Source organism: Citrus clementina, unplaced genomic scaffold, assembly GCF_000493195.1.
Source record: "Citrus clementina cultivar Clemenules unplaced genomic scaffold, Citrus_clementina_v1.0 scaffold_3, whole genome shotgun sequence".
In the NCBI taxonomy this organism is placed as follows: domain Eukaryota; kingdom Viridiplantae; phylum Streptophyta; class Magnoliopsida; order Sapindales; family Rutaceae; genus Citrus; species Citrus x clementina.
Window position 1 is genome coordinate 23,106,575 of NW_006262339.1, and position 9,481 is coordinate 23,116,055.

At 35.7% G+C, this 9,481-nt stretch overlaps 1 pseudogene; it reads right to left on the reverse strand.

The window, feature by feature from the left end:
* Positions 1-1,961: 1,961 nt before the first annotated feature.
* Positions 1,962-7,405, reverse strand: LOC112099711 (annotated as a pseudogene).
* Between the last annotated feature and the right edge of the window lie 2,076 nt (positions 7,406-9,481).

A 9,481-nucleotide genomic window follows, 5' to 3' on the forward strand; every position in this document is an offset into this window, starting at 1 on the left:
TATTATTTCTAAGCTGAGGGCATATTTATTTCATCTTGGTGAGAGCATGTGATATCACTCATTTATTATTTTCTCTCTCAATTACCATTCATTGGAGTGACTATTTTTATTGGGTTTAATTTCTTTATGAGAGTGTCACTACTTCCAGTGAGATTTTCTCTCTCAATTACCATTCATTCTTGAAAGTAGCTATAACAAAGTCTACTGGGCTGATTCATGTGGATGGTTGATGTGGGTGTGATGTTGCTTTAGACTGGAGATAATACTTATACTTTTATTTGATTGTTGTCATTAATCTGATTGAATAAACACAAGTATTTCTAAAAAAAAAATTGGATTTCAATTTTGTTTTCGCTTTATTTGCTAGGGACTAGCAATAAGCTGGTTGGGGAGTGTGTTGAGTGTTAGAAAATGTATATTTATAAATGAGAAAATCGTCATTTTATATTTCAAGTCTTACTAACAACCCTTACTTTTATGTATTTAAGGTTCTTGTAATTTAATTATGTGTGTTTTATTTTATTAAGTATTTTGTGTATTTTAGGGGCATCATAGTCATTTCACAATAAACGAGAGATCAAATGGCAAAACGGACATCACTTTTGGACTCAGGACGGTCGAAAACCTTAGGAGGAGCATAAAAGGAAAAATGGCACTGTTCACATGTACGGTACTATTCATATGTACGGTACTGTCTACGTTACTGTTCACAACATTGTTCACATAGACGGATCGATGACGTGGCATTGACCGATGACGTGGCATTGACTGATGAGGTGTCATGATCCTGTTGGTCTAAAATTCTTATGTACTGTTGATGGTGACGTGGCAGCATATTAGTGGACCGAAAAATGCGCGTACGGTACATGTAACACATGGGATTATTTTCAACCAAACCGCGTTACTGTGCAAACTGTGTCACTGTTCAAACCGCATGGTCAAATCGCGTATTGTTCACACGTACTGTTGACGCGTACTGTTGACTGATGACGTGGCGCAATCCTAAGCGTCCAAACTGTTTTTAATCCGATGGCCATGATTTACTTGATGTATCTATAAAAAGGGGACCTCTCCCCCCTAATTTGGCATCTCTGAATCCATTTTTAGACTCTGTTTTTTGTAATTCCTTCTCTATCTTGTATTTTCTACGTATTTTAATAAAATTCCATTTTGCCCCTAGTTCAATTATGATTGGCTAATTTTCTTTCAAGCTTGGGTTGAAGGTGAAGTCTCAACATGTGTCATGGGCTTTATTTGGTAAATTTACTTTCTCTTCCCCTCTAATTTTTGTGGATGATTTGACTTTTCGTCGACAAATAATACTAATCTTGTCTAGATACCGCCCTGGTTTCACCGGCACCCTAGTACAAGGTTATTATTATTTGGCACGATAAGCCCTTAGCACCATATTGATTAGAGCGTGGTTCATGAGGTGTGGATTCCCCCCTCATGATTTAATTGGCATTAATAAGGATTATTTAGCCCATGATGCATGTTGATACGGATCCAGATACCCAGGGACGTCATTTCAATATAATTCTCTTCAATTTATTCTCGCCATTTCAATTCCAACTTTAGAATTTATTCTCGCCATTTTAATTTAAGTTTTAGCATATTCCAAATCATTTCCATCACAAATCCAATCACCTATTTACAAAATTAATTCTACACACAATTAAAATCTACCTCTTCGTGGGATCGACACTCGTCACCATTGATCTATACTACAATAGATTCGTGCACTTGCGAGTTCAATAAAATTTGCACAACAATAATAATTGGTCTCCTAATGAGAAGAAGCCAATGATAAGTCAGCGTAAGAAATTAGGTTACACATAAACTCATCCAGTTTCATATATTGCTAGTTTCAAAAATAGGTATCAAGTAGCACACACATTTAGTAGATAATGATGGTCTGATTGTAGATCTCATACTAAGGTGCCAAAAGCTTGATCTCCAGCATCTAGCTTACCTGCAAACGGGAAAAACATTGATGCACCCACAACACGAGCTCGTGGAAATGAAATGTGATGGGAGAATTACTTACCCGAGATGGAGTATCTTCTTGTCCGGGTGAGAGTAAGCAGAGCCACCACCCTCGATAATAGCAGCACCAAAGAAATTCCAAGAAGCTAATTCATGGATTGCATTCAGGTCTTGCCCAATCGCGGTGTTTGCTTGCTGAAACCTCTCCATTTCTGCTATCTGAGTTTCAGAAACAATGAAATTTTAATAACGTGCTGAAATTTTGGAAGAGGGTGAGAAAAAATGCATTATACATACAACAGACTGATTTTCATACATTTGATCGAAGACACACGCTTTCATTTGCCAGCTCAACCTCCTATGAAAATGAAAATGTTAAAGAGTTCCATAAAAGCATGGAAAAAAACGAAAAAAAGGCTAAACAGGATTTAATGAACATTAATTATTACCCTTTTCTGCAAGAACTCAATTTCAGCTAGCAGCATTTCATGTTGCACAAAACAGAAAACAGACAAAGTAACAAATTATTTTCAAAATGACACAAATTACATATACTGAACGTATATCTATAAAGTTTATGCAATGTTTTGTTGCAAAACAATGGTGTATTGCTCAAATTCAATTATTTTTGTATGCATAATGAAATTAATTAATTACCTTCTTGGACCTGATCCTCGTGATGCCTCACTCAAGCCTATTCTCCAGTTGCTTAAGCTCCTTTACAGTTAAAGAACTCAGAGAATCACGCATCAAATGCCTATATGAAGAGTCAAGAGTGAGATAACCAATTGAAAATTCATTTGAAATTGTATATTTTGGCATAATTAATTAACTATGCTTAATATGAAAATGATTGTTGATGAAATAATTGAAAATACCTGTTAGAATTCTGTAACATTTGAATTTGCTGCCGCAGCTTTGCTGACTCCTGCTGACTGTACTGTTTCTGTGGGTCGCATGTAATGGGAGAAGTTAAATTTTTATTGGGAACTTTATATTTCAATGCTAGCTATGTGGTAATAAATGATAATAACTTGTTTTTTTTTCACTTTTTCATAATAATATATATTCCTAGCAACGCCTGACTTTATAGCTTAAATTAATGAATTACTTACCTGAGCATTGATCTCAGTAATAGTGCCAGAATTTATTTATTTTATAGCTTAAATTACATACATTTACACACACACTCGCGCACACTAGGAATAGCAGGTTATATTCATCAAATTCATCTAAATATAACTAACTAACCAGATAGCTCAGCTTCTTTTCTTTCCTACTGAATTTCTACACTTGGTAGATTCTCAGTAGGTTTATCAATAAACTTCAGGAACTCCAGATAATCCGGGTCTTTATTGTCCACATCAAAACCAAATACAACTTATTACTACAGTACTTCTAAAACCAATAAGAAGATAAAGAAAATTAAAGTATGCTTGTAATTGTTGAGCTTTTAGTTAACTTTGCAATCTAGCAACTTAAGTGTACGGTAGAAGCCACAAAACTTCAACCCCAAAAGTACTCTAAGTTTTTTTTTTAAAAAAAAAATTACCTTTAAAAATGGTGCCTTCACGACTATCCTTTCTAGAACAAGGCTTGAGAACACATTGGGATGGAGCATATTCAACAGTAGCCTTAAATTGAGCCCCTAATCGAGAACCCAATAACACATAAAATTAACCAAATAGAAAATGCCCTTTTCATTTAAAACAACATAAACCTATTGATAACTCTAGGAAATGAGAGCTATTACATCAATTCTAAAAATAAATCAAGATCACTTAGAGAACAAATAAGGTGTTTTTATTACATTTTGGTTATATTTTGCATAAACATTCATTTTAGTTAAGTTTTAATAAGTTTTGTTTGAATCAAAGTAATTGGTGCTAAAAACAGGTGCATAATTGCAGGTTTTCAAAAAGTCTTAATTCATGAGAGGATGGTGAGACAATGGATGAGCAAGAGGAGGAAAGAAGATAGCCGCAAAAGAAGTAAAGCACAATCAGGAATAGTGCAGTGTTGTAGCGGATGTTAGAGCAATTAGTGCTATAGCAATCTGAGAGTAACGCGGGAGAAAATTTAGGTGCGGGTCAGCTACAGAATCGCGATTTACATGTTTCCTAATTTAACTCATGCAAGCCTATGGACTTTTGTTTTACCCTAGTTTACAGTATAAAAGAGAGGCGTGCACTACATAGAAAGGCGGCAAGAAAATTATCATAAAAATCATTAGAGAGAAAAAGAAAAGAAGATCGGAATTGAAGAGTGTTGTTTCGGCAACATTGAAGAATCTTGCAGAATTATTCGGATTTGTCTTTCACTGTGCTCAACTTATATTTATCTTATTCCTTTAACTGTTCTAATGTATCCAGTGAACAACATATTTATGTTTGTTTTTCTTATTCAGAATATGAACTAGATTTGCTTGTAGTTGAGTGACAAACAATCCAATGGGTTCTTGACTGTACTTATGTGTTGTTATGTCATTACTGTAGCATTATACTCTAGTAGTTATTATTAATATAACTGTTATTTCGGTTGACCACCTATTTAATAGTTCCAGTTAAGTTAGAGCAGCAAAAGGGCATGTCTTAGTGGATATTATTAGAGTATTACTTGATCTTAAGTTAAGTTTCCCGTATTAAGTTATCTTGAATCCCATAAGGCCAATACTTGAAGTTAAGATTTGTGACACACTAGATATAGGTGCTCACCTTGTAGGGTGGAGAGATAAAAAGGATCATAAAGCCATATAATGAGTAGATTAGCAACAGGTCATTGCTAGTGTATTTGAGGGTATGAGAGTTCCAATATGCGACAGTTGAGGATGCAAATTAATTCCGCCCAGTGCTGCAGCACTTGCCGTAACAATTGGAATCAACTTGATGAAAAACAGTCAGCCCATAAGGAGAGTTTGATCATTCAACTACCATATTCTCACTTGAATCTTAGACACATTTAGTTTAGTTTATTTCATTGCGGTTTTGTTTATTTTATTCTCTCACAATCATTAATTACGATAGAACACATTTTATGTTTGTTAACTTCATATTTGAATTAGTTTGCACTATTGTGATTGCTACAACATTTCTGGTAACATAAATCCCTGTGGAGACGATCTTGAATACTCATTACTTTATTACTTGTTGTGTACACTTGCACATTGACACCAATATTATTTGATTATAAAATCAACCAACAAGTTTTTGGCGCCGTTGCCGGGGATTGATTGTTTATTTTTGAAATGTGAAGTAAATCTTGATAGCACCAAATTTGATTTAATTCATTCTATTTATTGGCAAATCAATACTTGCATGCGCAAAGACAGATTTGTGATATTTCAGTTCGATCCTGAGATTGAAAGGACTGTTAGGAGATTGCGAAGAGAGCCAAGGAAGTCAAAAATTGTTTCAAGCATGAATAATTTGCAGGGTGAGGGAAATTTGAACCCTCACGGGCCCTTATTGTTGAGTGTTAGAAAATGTATATTTATAAAAGAGAAAATCGTCATTTTACATTTCAAATCTTACTAACACCCTTACTTTTATGTATTAATTTTCTTGTGATTTAATTACGTGTGTTTTATTTTAATTAAGTATTTCATGTATTGTAGGGGCATCATGGTCATTTCACAATGAACGAGAAATCAGACGGCAAAAAGAACATCACTTTTGAACTCAGGACAGTCGAAAACCTTAGGAGGAGCATAAAAGGAAAAATGTCACTGTTCACATGTATGGTACTATTCACATGTACGGTATTGTTCACGACACTGTTCACATAGACGGAACGATGACGTGGCATTGACCGATGATGTGGCATTGGCTGATGAGGTGTCACGATCCTGTTGGACTAAAATTCTTGTGTACTGTTGATTGATGACATGGCAGCATATCAGTGGACTAAAAATCTCGCGTACGGTACATGCATTACACAAGATTATTATTAACCAAAGCACGTTACTATTCAAACCAGTTGACTGTTCAAACCGCGTACTATTGACTGATGATGTGGCGCAATCCTGAGCATGTAAACTATTTTTAATCCAATGGCCATGATTTACTCGATGTATCTATAAAAAGGGGACCTCTCCTTCCTACTTGGGCATCTCTGAATCCATTTTTGGACTCTATTTTCTGTAATTCCTTCTCTATCTTGTATTTTCTACGTATTTTAATAAATTTTCATTTTGCCCCTAGTTCAATTATGAGTAGCTAATTTTCTTTCAAGCTTGGGTTGAAGGTGAACCTCAACATGTGTCATGGGCTTTATTTGGTAAATTTATTTTCTTTTCCTCTCTAGTTTTTGTGGATGTTTTGACTTCTCATTGACAAATAATAATAATCTTGTCTAGATACTGTCTTGGTTTCACCGGATCCCTAGTTCAAGGTTATTATTATTTGGCACGATAAGCCCTTAGCACCATATTGATTAGAGTGTGGTTCATGAGGAGTGGAAACCCCCCTCATGATTTAATTAGCATTAATAAGGAGTATTTAGCCCATGATGCATGTTGATACAGATCCAAATACCCAAGTACGTCATTTCAATAGATTTTTCTTCCATTTATTCTCGATATTTCAATTTTAAGTTTAGAATAATTGAAGTCACTTTCACCACAAATCCAACGACCCATTTAGAAAAATTAATTCTACACACAATTAAAATCTACCTTCTCGTGGGATCAACACTCGTCACCATTGATCTATTCTAAAATAGATTCTTGCACTTGTGAGTTCAATAAAATTTGCACAACACTTACAACCAGTTAACATTCAAGAAGAGCAGAATGAATATGCTAACGAGAGACAGCCAGGCAATAACAATATTATTTGCATGGCTAATGACAGAGACAAAGCTATTAGAGATTATGTTGTGTTAATTCCTCAAGTTGTACACCCTGGGATAATCAGACCTGAAGTAGAAGCTGTAAATTTTGAGTTGAAGCCAATGATGTTTCAAATGTTGCAAACAATTGGTCAATTCAATGGATTACCAAATGAAGATCCTCATCTCCATCTTAAGTTGTTCTTGGAAGTGAGTGATACTTTCAAAATTGCTGGAGCAACATAAGATGCCTTAAGGCTGAGGTTTTTCCTTATTCCTTAAGAGATCGAGCAAAAGCATGGTTAAATTCGTTACCATCTGATTCCATCACTATATGGAATGAGTTGGCTGATAAATTCCTAATGAAATATTTTCCACCGATAAAAAATGCAAGGTTGATGGTGGATGCTTCAGTAAATGGAGCCCTGTTATCCAAATCTTACACTAAAGCTTACAAAATTTTGGAGATAATTGCCAATAATAATTATCAGTGGCCATCAACCCGGCAACTAGCAGCAAGAGGATCAGCAAGGGTACATAACATAAATGCAATTACAGCCTTATCCGCACAAGTAACCTCATTGACTAACATGGTAAAGGCCATGACATCTGTTCCAGCAGTAGTGAAGCAAGTTGCTAAACTTTCTTGTGTATACTGTAGTGAAGGACATGACTTTGATAATTTTCCTGGAAATCCAGCATCAGTAAACTATGTGGGTAATTTCAATCGACAGCCTCAAAACAATCCATATTCAAATACTTACAACCCTGGATGGAAACAACACCCAAAGTTCTCATGGAGTAGTCAGAATCGAAATGCTCCAGTAGTAAATGGACAAAATAAGAATACTCAACCATCTGAATTTCATCAGCAGAGTTAGGGGCAAAAACAGAGCAGTCAGGATCCAATCATTTCAATGGAAGCATTGATTAAGCAGTACATTGCAAAGAATGAAGCAATTGTGCAGAGTCATACTGTATCCTTGAGGAACTTGGGAAATCAAATGGGACAACTTGCCACAACAATGAATAGCAGGACTCAAGGAAGTTTACCTAGCAACACAGAAGACCCTAGGAGAGGGTAAAGAATGCAAAGCAATTAATTTGAGATCTGGAAAAAATGTTGACATCCTAGTTAATGTGACTAACAAGGGTAAGGAAGTTAATTCCTCGCAAAAACCACCTCAAGATGGAAGCATGTTACAACAACCCAACCATCAAAACACTGGTTACATGGGCCAAGCTACAGCTACAACAGAGGGAATTCAATCAGAACATGCTGAAAAAGAATTTGCAACACCAGTAGCCACAACCTACACCAAACCAAATAAACAGAGTTTGGTACCTCCTGAAGCTACCCAGCAGTTTAGACACCCACTACCTTTTCCATAGAGATTCCAGAAGCAAAAACAAGACAAACAGTTCAGTAAATTCCTGGAAGTGCTGAAGCAATTACACATAAATATACCTTTTGTGGAAGCCTTGGAGCAAATGCAAAATTATATGAAATTTCTAAAAGACATCTTGGCACGAAAGAGAAGGCTGGGAGAGTTTGAAATTATTGTTTTAACACAGGAAGTAGTCATATGCTCCAAAGTAAGATTCCTATAAAAGTGAAAGATCCAGGAAGTTTTACAATACCATACTCTATAGGAACTAAGTATGCTGGCAGAACACTTTGTGACTTGGGAGCTAGTATTAATTTAATGCCATTATCTGTATTTAAGCAGCTGGGAGTAGGGGAATGCAGACCAACAACAGTCACTCTGTAATTAGCTGACAAATCTCATGTATACCCTAAAGGAAAAATTGAGGATGTACTGGTGAAGGTGGACAAATTCATCTTCCCACTAGACTTTATTGTACTGGACTTCGAAACTGATAAAGAGGTGCCCATTATACTTGGAAGACCTTTTCTAGCAACTGGAAAGACTTTGATAGATGTGTAGAAAGGGGAGCTCACCATGGGAGTAAATGATCAACAAGTTACATTTAATGTACTAGAGGCTATGAGAAGTCCTGATGAAGTAGAAGATTGCAGTTTCCTAAGTGTTGTAGATTTTGTTGTAACAGACAGAATGGACAGATACTGCAGTAATGAAATCAACAAAGTCACCACCTTTGATGATGTAGAAGAGAAAAATGTTGCAGCAAATCAGATAGATTGGATGGAAGAAAAAAATCTGATAGACACAACAGGTTTATTGAGCACCTGAATTTTTCAGACAGAGAAGTAAAAACAACTTTACCATCTATTGAATCACCTCTTAGTCTTGAATTAAAATTGTTACCTTCACATTTAAAGTATGTTTATCTTGGTCAAAACAACACACTCCCTGTGATCATTTCTTCTACTTTGGATATAGGTCAAGAACAAAGTTTAGTAGATTTGTTGGGAAAATACAGAAGAGCAATTGGATGGACCATGGCAGACATCAAGGGGATAAGCCCATCAATATGCATGCATAAAATCCTGTTAGAAGATTGCTACAGTAATTCGGTGGAGCACCAGAGAAGGTTGAACCCTATTATGAAAGAAGTGGTGAAGAAGGAAATCATTAAATAGTTGGATGCTGGAATCATATACCCAATATCAGACAGTTCGTGGGTGAGTCCAATTCAATGTGTTCCAAATAAGGGAGAGATAACTGTGATAGCGAATAAGAGA